This window comes from Chelonoidis abingdonii, chromosome 10 (genome assembly GCF_003597395.2).
Source record: "Chelonoidis abingdonii isolate Lonesome George chromosome 10, CheloAbing_2.0, whole genome shotgun sequence".
In the NCBI taxonomy this organism is placed as follows: Eukaryota; Metazoa; Chordata; order Testudines; family Testudinidae; genus Chelonoidis; species Chelonoidis abingdonii.
Genome location: NC_133778.1, coordinates 27801649 through 27813734, shown reverse-complemented (window position 1 = coordinate 27813734; position 12086 = coordinate 27801649). Strand labels below are relative to the sequence as shown.

At 42.1% G+C, this 12086-nt stretch overlaps 1 long non-coding RNA gene across 1 annotated transcript in view; it reads left to right on the top strand.

The window, feature by feature from the left end:
- LOC142047356 (uncharacterized) overlaps positions 1-12086 on the top strand; it is an 87767-nt gene that overhangs the window by 52740 nt on the left and 22941 nt on the right. Inside the window, exon 2 of the long non-coding RNA XR_012656601.1 lies at positions 160-198. This is a non-coding gene — a long non-coding RNA (uncharacterized LOC142047356). The remainder of the gene's footprint in view (positions 1-159; positions 199-12086) is intronic.

Below are 12086 nucleotides of genomic sequence, written 5' to 3'. Positions count from 1 at the left end.
AAGCAATCTGAAAAACTGTCTCCACTGATTGAAAAGTTTCAAAATGAACAGTGGTGATGCGATGCTATTTCTTTTATTAGAAACGTGCCACTATGAAGGAATTGATTGCAGTAGGAAATGCACAAGAACCATAACTCAGCATGTTCTTCAACTTTGCAGGTTCCTGGAGCCTGTTCATGAACTTGACGTCAGTGAAAGGTCAGTGTACGACGTTAAAGTAAACACTTTTAGTAATGCTGCTGTGAAATTCAGCAAATAATGTGACATGTTTTGGAGCTAAAGATGGAAGTAATTATGAAAGGGGAGCGTCACCCAATCAAGATGACTAAAGTCCAATGTTGTGAACTCCGCTTATTAACCAGGTCTCTCTTGAATTAAATCCAAGCTTATTGCACACACAACCACATTGTGATCTGTATGGTAAATCTTGTAAAAAATAAATAAAAAATAAAATAAAATTATACATTACATGTAATGTTGTAAACGATAGATGTGAATGAATTTGTTTGAAATGTAAATTAATATAAATGGATCTGTTAATATTCATTATGCAGTCTTTGCTGGACTTCTGTGTTTCAGTTGTGTAGTTGTGGTTTTTAGAGCATTCAGTGAGTCAAGGTTTAATCAAGTTGACCCTCAAGCGTAAGAGTATATGGCCCTCTGTGTACGGGATAAGGCAGTGTTCTGAAAGCACAAAATTATGGCAATGTTCCCAACCAGGGATTTAATATACACCCTCAAATGCTGTGATTGCAAGCCAAGAAAAACCTACTGGCAGACAGATGAAGGGCTTACAGATTAACTCATCCATATGGCAGTTCCTCAATTCAGCTGAGAAAATGACCGTGTGCTTTTTTTTTTAAATGCCAGATATTAGAAAAATGTGTTATCCCTGCAAGTATTGCAGTATATCCTTTTAAAATTAACTGACAATTGATAAAAATAGGTTAGACTCTTTGGAGGTTAGTTTGTGGCAAATTTTAATTATTTCTTGATACAAGCACTTGTTTGCTTGCCTTATTGTATGAATGTATATATATTTCTAGCGTCTCCTCCTGTGTAATGTCCTTTTGAGCAATGGACTCAAGTCAGTCCCACTGTTTGGGAGGTAAAACCTAGATTTTGTTTTCAGGTGGTATCCTTCCTAATATATTTACCTCTGATTTGTCAGGCAATGTAAGATTATCTCTCATTTTGTGACTTGGAACTTTGCTCCTCATTTCAGAAGAAACATGTTCAGGTCAGACTATGTCCATAGGAGCATATATAGGCACTAGCCATTTGTCATACGTCTATAGGCAGTAGAACAGTTAATAATTTTTTTAAAGAGGCAAAATTATATCAAGTTGATGTCATTATTAAAAGCACCTCACTCCCCTCAGAGAATGCACTGTTTTTCAAGCTAAGTACAATTTATACATTAATCTTCCTGTGACCACATCCAAAATGAGAAGTTGTTTCAACAATGGCTGATGACATCATCATTTGCTCTCAGCAAAATAGAATGGGTATGGGATGATCTTGAAATCACAAATATGTTATGTTTATAAATCAAAAACCCTTTACTGAGCCACATAATGACACAGTATTGTGTAGGTAAGCTCTACAAAAGAGAAAATCCAGAATCTTGTCTTTCCATTTCAGCTGTGAAACACTCGTCTTCAGATATCAACAATAACAGTTGAAAACAATATAAAATACTAAAAGAACAATGATAATCACAGAACTGTGAAAAATTATACACAGAACTGTGCAGAAATAAGTCTTTTCCAAACTAAGACCCTGATCTTGGGAAGACGCAGATGTGCTTATTTTTACACTCTGTGAGTAGTCCCACTGACTTTAATGTATAAAGTTAAAGCATGGAAGTAAGTGCAGGATTTGCGTTTAAAATGTTACCTATTATACAGGAGTATAAAACATTACACCTTGGGTTCTTTCATATGAGATCTTACCATAACCTTAACCTTCTCTCTTATCACTACCCTTCGTTATCCTTTTTCTATAGCATTAGTTTCCATAACACTTAATTTTTGCTGCTTTCAGTGCAAAATCTACCATTATTAATTATTTTTTTCCTTAACATTTAATTCTGTGTCCTGTCTTCTGATTGGCTTTGTTATTTCAGAACATCAACCACCCCTATTTGAATAGGGCCTGTTGTAATAACTAAGCCTACAATTTTACTCAGTTTTCACAGTTGAGCTCACAAAGTGTCACAATAACCTAAAACAGCAAGTGTTGACAGGAAAAGTTGCAAAAGAGGGAGACAGAGAGACTGAATTAGTCCAAACAAAGAAGCCTAGTGATGTAACTCAAGGACTGTGTTAACATCGTGCTTGGTAAACAAGACCGTGTAAGACCAAAAAAATCAGTGAACCAAAATTGCTGTGTCAGAAATTAAACTTAATTGGTGGAGAAAAGAGGGATGGGCCATTCCACCCACCACTCCCTTTTGGGGTCCTTAAAGAAAAAGACTTTAGGGAGAAATATTAGCTACTGGAGTGAGCTTCACCACCATGGCTGCCACCCTCACCATCTCCTGATCCTGAGAAATGTCCTGACCATAATGGGTTAGAAAGAGGGAACCAAATGATATCACCTCTAGCAGCTCCATCTAAATCCCAAATACCACCTGTGATCTGAGGCCTTGTCTCACACACATTCCTCCCTGTCCCTTTTTTTGTGTTCTTCTCATTCCCAGCCTTACGTCTTCTCTTTCCTATTCCTTTCCTGCAATCCCCTAAACAGCCTGACAGTGTTACAAGTTTGCCAGGGCTCAAAGCGACTGATAAAACCTTGTGATGTGCTTGTGTTTTTTTTCCAGCAGTGAGATTTCAAGAGGCAACACCAGAGACGGAAGAGTCATTTTCTGTCTTTGTTGTTCTTTTTTGTATGTGTTTATCTTGGTTTGTCGTCTTAGAAAATGGGATCAGGCTTTAACAACAGTGGTAAGAACAGCAGCTCCAGCCTGTCTCAGCTAACTTCTTTTTCCCCAAAAAAGACTGGTGTCTTTGGTGCCATCTAAAAGACAAACAAGGGATTTTCCTTCAAAAACTCCCTCCAGCTAAAGGGAAAGGAAACATAAGATGATGTTAAAATGATAGCCATACTTAAACATTTCAAATGTAAAGTATTAACTGTTTTTTCTTCTTTTCTGCATCTTTATTAAAAGGTTAAAAGGATTATTAATGGTGTGTTTGCCATGGTACTAAGCAGGCTGACATCTCTGCATACCAAAACCTGAACCTTGTTTAAATTTTTGAATGTTGGACAGTGACGCGGTCTTGTTAACACCTTTGACTTTTGGGACCTCTTTATTCCAATTAAATTAGTACAACTGCCCCAAAATAGGACCCTTCAAATCTAGAAAGATGAAAAGTATCCTCCAAAAGGATTTAATTTGCACCCTGCAACTTCTGGCTGAAGTTAATCATTTATATTCCTTGCCAGTATGCTACGTACTTCAGTGAAAATATCTAAAATGAATCCCTGCTCAGAAGAGATTAAGTCTTAAATAAGTCTAAAATATGGATTTGACAAACAGGTGAGATTACAACATAAACTAGGCAGGACATGTATTCATTGCCTTTTGCTTAAGACATTAACCTGTTCACTGTGGCCATTTCAAGATCCCGTGATTCTTTAAAAAAGAATAGAGGTTTATCCCAGTAAAAGTGAGCAAAATGTTTCCACCCTATATATGCCATTTAATTTTCACCATTCTTCCCCCAGAAATTGTATCTATATTGTATAATGTAGTTTGTAACGTGCTTTGAAATTAAAGAAACTATACAAGTATACAATAGCTAACCAAACTGCAAGTATGGGACAAACTATTGATTTACAGTTTTATCTGGGCTCATTCTCAGTGGACTAGCACTTATTCAAGCCCCAAGCAGTGTTAGATACCAGGAAAGCTATGGTATTCTCTGGTGTGTGATAGTATTATTATGTAGACTGTTATCTGCTACCCATTTTAAAAACCGGGTACTGGCATGTCAGTTGTATGCTGTTCCCATTGCTCCTGCTGTGTGTGAGATCAGCATGACTACAGCCCCCATGTAAGTGATAACATACCATCAAGGACACTAATTATTTTCATAAGCAATCACCAACTTAGCCATCTCATGGCTCTAGTACAAATTGATTGCAATGCCTAGATCAGGGCTTGGCAACCTTTCAGAAGTTGTGTGCCAAGTCTTAATTTATTCACTCTAATTTAAGTTTCGCGCGCCAGTAATACATTTTAACATTTTTAGAAGGTCTCTTTCTATAAGTCTGTAATACAACAATAGTTTAGTTATATATGTAAAGTAAATAAGGGTTTTAAAATGTTTAAGAAGCTTCATTTTAAAATTAAATTAAAATGCAGAGCTCTCCGGACTGGTGGCCAGGACCTGGGCAGTGTGAGTGCCACTGAAAATCAGCTCGCTTGCCACCTTCGGCACACGTGCCATAGGTTGCCTACGCCTGGCCTAGATCCTGATCACAGTAAGGTGTGCCAGCAATAGTCCATGTGACTGTATCTGGATCACACAAACTTGTTTGCCACAACAGGAACACATCCATTAGATTGGAGGAGGGACTGTCCTTATCCATTTAGAAAGCCCCTAACACAGAGTGGGTGTACTGCAAATAAATAAGACATAAAAAACCCAGCTGTAGTTATTGAGCAGTCATGGATCTGGTACTACCTTTACATCAGAGAAAGGCCAGGAGCTATAACTGAGATCTTCGTTATAACAGCACCATTGCGACAAGTATCATGTACAAATTATTTATCTAGCATCAAAAGCAAGCAAGGCATATGGCCTGCATTTCCTCATTCACACTAACTAAGCAATGGGATTACTGGTGTAGAGTAATAGGGTGATTTTAGCAACAGCAGTTGCAAAGAAGTTTTAACTAAGGTTACATTTCCACAATCCTCTCCCCCCACCGATATTGACAATCAATATTTGACACATAAATTAGGAATAGGTAGCACCTGTTTCTCAATAGCTTGCAAGGGTACTGTATCTGGTATGACTGCAGCTCCATAGCATGAGGGTTTGAGTATGTGTGTGTAATCCATGTGATAGTCTGCAAATCTCCATACATGCCCTGTGCATCTGAAACTTCTTCCATCACAGGAACTTGTGTGGAATCTTGTGGTGGGATTATGCTTCACAGGATGGATGATATTCTCCCAACATTCCAGGAGTAGAGCTAGATGAAATTTTTTGCACAAAACTTTTTTGATGAAAAAAGCACCTTCGGCAGCACCTAAATGTTTTGCAAATTCATGTCAATTTTTGCCATTTTTTTTTCTGTTGTGGGGGAAAGAAATGCCAAAGAAGTCAAAATTTTTTGTTTTGACATTTTCTAGACTTAAACGTTTTGACTTTCTTGGTTTGAAATGACTTAGTTTCAAAGCTTCTTTTTATTGGGATTTTAAAAATAAAATTACACATTAAAAAAAGGCAGAATTAAAATAAGAGGTTTTAATTTTGTTGAAAGAAAAGGTTTTGTTTGACCTGAAACTAATATCTTTTTCAACTTTTTCACTGAAAATTTCAAAAAACTTCATTTTTGGTTCAGCAGGTACCAATTTTTTTCTAAAAAAGGCATTGCCAGTGAACCAAAAAATCCATCATTTGCCCTTTCCTACACAAGTTCTTCTCAGTAGACATGAGATATTCACATACCAGAATATACAATGTACAATCGTCATTGTACCCCCATTGCAAATGCCATTTGTTGCCATATTTTATTTCACAAGATTATACTTAAAACACTCCCTGCAAACACACAAGCAGTCGGCACCATATTTCTAAACCTCTCCCTAAGCCTGGGCATGCAGCCAATGTCCTAGCTCAGTGAGTGTGCTGAACACTGGTTGGCAACACTATTAAATGAACCCTGCATGATCAGTCCACATACCCTTATCCAACACAATCAGTCCAATTTATGCTCCCTATTTTTCTTCCCTTCCCCTTGGACCGCAGTTACTGACTGAACACGAGTTTATCATATATCCATGGAGAGAATAAGCAGGGAATGCTGTGCAGGGTTGTCTGATAGATCTGGCTGCTGTTAGATGACAAGAAGTAAAGCTGGAAGGTGATAGCAAGCTTGCAGTGTGTATATTATATTTTTAACAAAATCTATGTTAAAAGAAAATTAAGGCAGCAGAGTCAAGCCCTCAAAAGAATTCAGTTTGCTTGTGTAAATGTGAGGGCTGGAGGGCACAAAGTTAATTGATTTGGGGCTTGGCCTAAGATTATTCAATCATAGAATGTCAGGGTTGGAAGGGACCTCAGGAGGTGTTCTAGTCCAACCCCTCTGCTCAAAGTAGGACTAATTCCCAGACAGATTTTTGCCCCAGATCCCTAAATGGCCCACTCAAGGATTGAACCCTGGGTTTAGCAGGCCAGTGCTCAAACCAGTGAGCTATCTTTCCCCCCTCTAAATTTGTGATACTAATTTTCTCACACATGGGGAGAAGGAGAATTTAAAAAACCAGAAGATAGCTCAAGAACATTTAATCCTTTTTTGGGCCAATCTCATTGATCTTTTTTTTTTTTAATTATTGGAGTTGGCAATACTGCATATGTGTGTTGTCTTGACTGGCATCTATCATGGAATTTGAGGGAGATAAGGCCCTGCACTCCTGGCTTCCTGTGATTCACTGTGACTGTCTGCCAGCCAGTAAAGCAGAAGGTTTATTAGACGACAGGAACACAGTCCAAGACAGGTCTTGCAGGTACAGACAACAGGACCCCCTCAGTTAGGTCCATCTTGGGGGGCCAGAGCCCCATCTGGGCTGCCCTCCATTTTCTCAGCCAGCTCCAAACTGAGACTCCCTCCAGCTGTCTCACTCAGCCTTCCCCCAGCTCCTCCCCCACCCTTTGTCCAGTTTCCAGGCAAAGGTGTCACCTGGCTCCAACCCCCCTCCTGGGTTCTCATGTTATGTGCTCAGGTATCCTCCCTCAAGGAAAGTCTCCTATCCCCAATGCAGACAGTTCCAGCAAAACTCCCCTGCAACCTTCCCAGGTCCATACTTCCCACTCAATATTCAAAGAAAACATTAAGAACATTCCTACTTCATCTCAGCATCTATCCCACATCTCATGTGGAATTACTCATGGATATCATGCAAACTGGCAATAGAGTCTTACATGAAATAAAAAGCACGGGGCCCCATCTTATGCTCTCCTCTCTTGAGAATATGTCCGTCCACCTCTACATGAACCCCACTTCCAAGGCTGGCTGCCCAGGCAGTGGCTCTTCCCTGACCTCTTCCAGCCTGTTGCAAGGCTCCATTGGCAGAAAAATCTCCATTTATTTTTTAGAGTAGGCATGGCGTCTCTCAGGTAAGACAACTGACATCAGAGACTGTGTGTGGTGAAGGTTTGCAACGGGGATCTCAAACTCAAATCATCACGAGAGCCACATGAGGACTAGTAATTGGCCCGAGGACTGCATCACTGACACCTTTTCATATAAAGATACAAAAGCGCCCCCCTTTATCCCCGCCCCCGCTCCATCCCTTCCATGAGGCCCCGCCCCTGCCCTGCCTCTTCCCACCCCTTCCCTGCTCCCATTCCAGCCCCTTCCCCAAAGTCCTTGCCCCAACTCCACCCCCTCCCTGCCCCTATTTCAACCTCTTTCCCAAATCCCCACCCTGGTCCCGCTTCTTCTCCGCCTCCTCCCCTGAGCGCATGGTTCCCCGCTCCTCCCCCCACCCTCCTGAAAAGCACTAAGCACTACCAAATAGCTGTTTGGCAGCAGGAAGCAACTGGAGGTAGGCAGAGGAGTGGGGATGTGGTGGACGGAGAGAGGGGCGGCAGGTGAGAGGAGCTTGGCAGCTGCAGGAAATAACTCAAGGGGGCGTAGGGAGCTTGGCGGGTCCTCAGCAAATAAGTCTGCGGGCTGCATGTTTGAGATCCCCGGTTTACAACCTACAATTCAGGTAGCAACAACCTAGTCTTTTGGCAATGAGGCTGTATCAAAAATGTTTTTGTTACGGGGTGGGGAGGGGGGACAGGGACTGTTATCTTAGCCTTTCATGGGGGGTGATTGAGAGAGAGTCAGTGAGGACCAAAGCAGGCAGGCAAGGCAGCTGGATTCTGATGTTTGTCTGACTTCAACATGGTGATGAGGAAATTAACTTGCTGGACCTCTCTCTGACAGCACTAGAGGATTATTCTGCCATCTACTGTAGTTGGCTCACTTCCTTCATCTGGCACAGGTACAGTCTCCTGGAGTGCCAGAAGACTACACCCCTTGTGTAGTTCCCTGGCATGACAGAGAAGCTCCTGCCATACCAGCTGATCAGCTTGCCCCAGCAGCTTTGTACGATGCCTGCACTTGACAGGAATAAGTGAAAAGGCTGCTGGATAAACACGCTGGCTGGAAGGCAAGCCAAGAGGCAGAACCACAATGCATTTGCCACGTGAAGAGCAGGGGAAAGCGTTTTGGCAGGCAGTAAGGAATGTAATGGCTGTGCCAGCCTTTTGATGCTAGAGTTGGGCAAGCAATCAAGGATAGCTCTCAAGTGGAGTGGATTTTGCAGGACTTTTGTGTTTCAGCTAATTCATGCTTTGCTCCACCAAGTCAGGCAGTGTTCTGCAGATACACATGAGGGAAGGGGGAAAAGGCAAGGACAAAGACCTTTTAGCACAGGGGAGAGTGGACTTTGCTGGGAGCCAGGAAACCATGAGTTCTGGTCCCAACTTTGACTCTAGTTTGTTTCTGTGTACTCCATAGCCCTCATTATTGAGCAAGGTCTTAGATTGTTCAGATGGAAGACAATAAAATACCCTTCACTCCCATTTTACTAAAAAGTAAAGTGAGACCTTGCAGACTGTCTCATGAGGCAGAGCTGGGAATAGAATTTGTCTCATCCTCAACTTCTTTCAGACTGCATGGTGCCAAATCTATGTCTGGCCACTGTTCTAACCACGCAACCGCCTTCCGTTCCCAGAGTCAGAAACACCACTTAGGAGCCTTGATCCTCAACAGTCTGCTGCTGTCTAGCAAATTGTTAAGTATCCCACTGGCAAAATATGTTGCAAACCCTTTCATGGTTGGTTCTCCCTAGGAAATAACACTGCTCCTTTAGCTCAAATGTTGGTGGTCTGCATCAAGATCTTGAGGTCCCAGGTTTGATCCGTGGGAGAGTTTCTTACAGTTGCATGATGGAATTAGTGTCCAGTTTTCCTTTTTAATGGTTAATTTAATTCACACACTGAGTAAAATACTTAAAGTAGGTATTATCATTAAAGGCCATTATAATCTATCATCGATGATATTACATGTAACAAAATGTAGGTATTCCATGTTCTGGTCACTTGTCACTCATTTTGATTGCTTCAGCCACATACTGACAGGTTTAAATGTGAGCTGGATGGTGTCAGATGTGCGCAGAGTTCCTGGAACAGCAAGGTGCTAAGTGACCACGTAGATCACAAAGACCTAAGGTCACCAATAGTATGACACACTGCCCTTTAGGTGGGCTTTCCTGCTGTATGGTTGGTAGCACACCCATTATGTGCTTTGACACATGGCAGCTTCAGTAGAGTAAACATGCCATGCTATGTCCTACCCTTCCTGGGCTGGAATGCAAGGCTACAGTGCTTTCCAGATTCGAGTTCCTTCTAAAGACTCACCACTAATAGGACAATTGTATGAAATTGATTATGGAGAGGTTGGAGGGTAGCTGGAGGTTTATTATTATTTTTTTATTATACTTATTATTATAGACCATCATCATAAGGATATGGCCAGTCACTTGTATATTGCTCCCCTTCATCTAAGCTTACTTAGTCTTTTTGGAGAGTAGGTTATGTGAGGCAGTGGCTATGTTTCCTTCTGTGTTTTGTACAGTGCTAAACACATTGTTTACTGGAAGTAAATAATAGATGATTAATAATGGAAAGTGGCATACTGACATTTATTCAAGTGGGCATCACAGACCTTTGACATCACGCCCTCTTCCTTCTAGCAGTGGATCCTCATCTGATACCTGACACCAGGGCTGCCCAGAGTGGGGGGGCAAGTGGTGCAATTTGCCTTGGGCCCCACAGGGCCCCCGCGAGCCCTGGCCTGGTGGTGGTCCAGGTCTTTGGCGGCATTTCGGCTGAGGGGCACCCTTCAGTGCTGCCAAAGATGCTGAGCGACTGAAGGGCCCACCACTGCCGAAATGCTGCCGAAGACCCGGACTGCCGGGTGAGTACAAGCGCCGCAGCTCCCCCACTTTGCCCCAGGACCCCTGAATCCTCTGAGCGGCCCTGCCTGATACTATATGCCTGCCAAGTTACTCCTGCCGAGAATCAAGAGAATGGCCTGAGAAGGGAGTTTAAAGCTAAATGTCTCATTAGCATCATAATGATCCTGCAGGAGTTTGTATCTTCTCAGGCTTGCCCCTATTACAGCAATCACATGCCCTTTTAAACTCTCAAGCATAAGGGAGCAGGCATGTAGAGTGCTTGAGACTTACATTCACTCAGTGGCAAGGACCATGCCTAGTACTAATCTTACTTGTACCATCCAAAACCACATGTACGTTGTGCTGGAGTGTAACAACCTTGCTCATTTTGCAGTTCATCATCCACGATTAAGCTCTTATGGTTAGAAAATTATATGTATTCATTGACAATATAATACATTGCATTACCCTGGTTGGAAAAAAAGAACTTTTTAAGCCCATGTTGGTGGTGAATCTTCAGGCTGACCATGGTCTGGGGTTGTAGAAAACAAAACAAAAAAGTCTTCAGAGTGATCATATCACAGGTGTTGGTGACAGGTATACCACCACTTTTATTTACAAATTCAAGTACTGATAATATGGTGCCAGTACTCATTGAAGGAGACAAGTAATGTCTTTTGACCCTAGAATGAGTGCATAGGATGACACACTCACAGTCACATCCACGCACAACCCAGGTTTGGTATCAAACAAGGGCCAGACAACTGGAGACTGCACATTTTGGAGTATGTAGTTTTGGGGTGTAGACATACCTTCGCTAGTGGGCAAAGCAGACAGAGTAGCAGACTGAAGAAGTTGTTCTGTGTTTGGAGTAGGGGTCTATGTTTTGTCCATCTCTCCCATGTTTTAGTTACAGACACGGAGTGTATTAGCACTGAGATTTATCTTTCTTTCACAGTCATTTTTAGAATATGATCAGTTTTTCTGGACCCGTAGCACTGATTTTTGTCTGTCTGCTATGATCTCCACCTCTACCTCAGCAATTTCAGTTTCTTTGTTGGATGTTTCACCTGTATTTTCTTGTCCAGGAACATTTCTGCTCTGTCTCCAGCCACCAGAACTACTGCCCTGAGATTTCTGCCTATATCTATCTATGATCTATGTGGTTTTTAGGTACATCATCTCTAGGTACTACACTCCAGTGATGGAATTCCCTGTTGGTTTCAGTTGGCGTATGGTTGCTGCTGCTGGCCATGACCTCAAACACAACTCAAGCAGTAATGGAACTCAGACTCGTAGAGTGGAACTGTCACTGTATGATTGTAATTATTCTGATTGCACATCCACTTGATACTGGGGCTTAGTGACATGCGAATGCCATAACCATGTAAATCAGGTCTCCTGTGCTTAAATAAAGGAATTTGATAAAGGGGATATATTATAATAGGCCATTGCCATGGGATGCACACCACGTTGCCTTATGCGGATGAGCCTATAATATTCTATGCACATTACTATAGCTTTAGGTTGAGCCAATGTTCAAACAGTCTCTCGGTCTCTGAATTTTATATACATGCAATGGGATCAATTAGCTGATGTGGTTATTGATGTGACTTTTCTGGGCAGCTTTAGGCTGTGTTCTGCCATAGGTGTCTCCAGGGCCGGCTCCAGGCACCATTCCGTCCAATCCTAGGGTGGCACAGCTGCCATTTTTTTTTTTTAAGTTCGTTTGTTTTTCTTTTGTTTCACAGACGACTTTCAGTGCGCTACTGTAGGGTGCAGCAGCGCGGAGGAGAGGAGCGCTCTGCTGGGAGCAGGCTGCACGCTCCGTCTGCCCCAGCTGGTGCCAGGTCTGCAGCAAGCCCGGCAGCCCACGTCCTTCGCTCCCTGC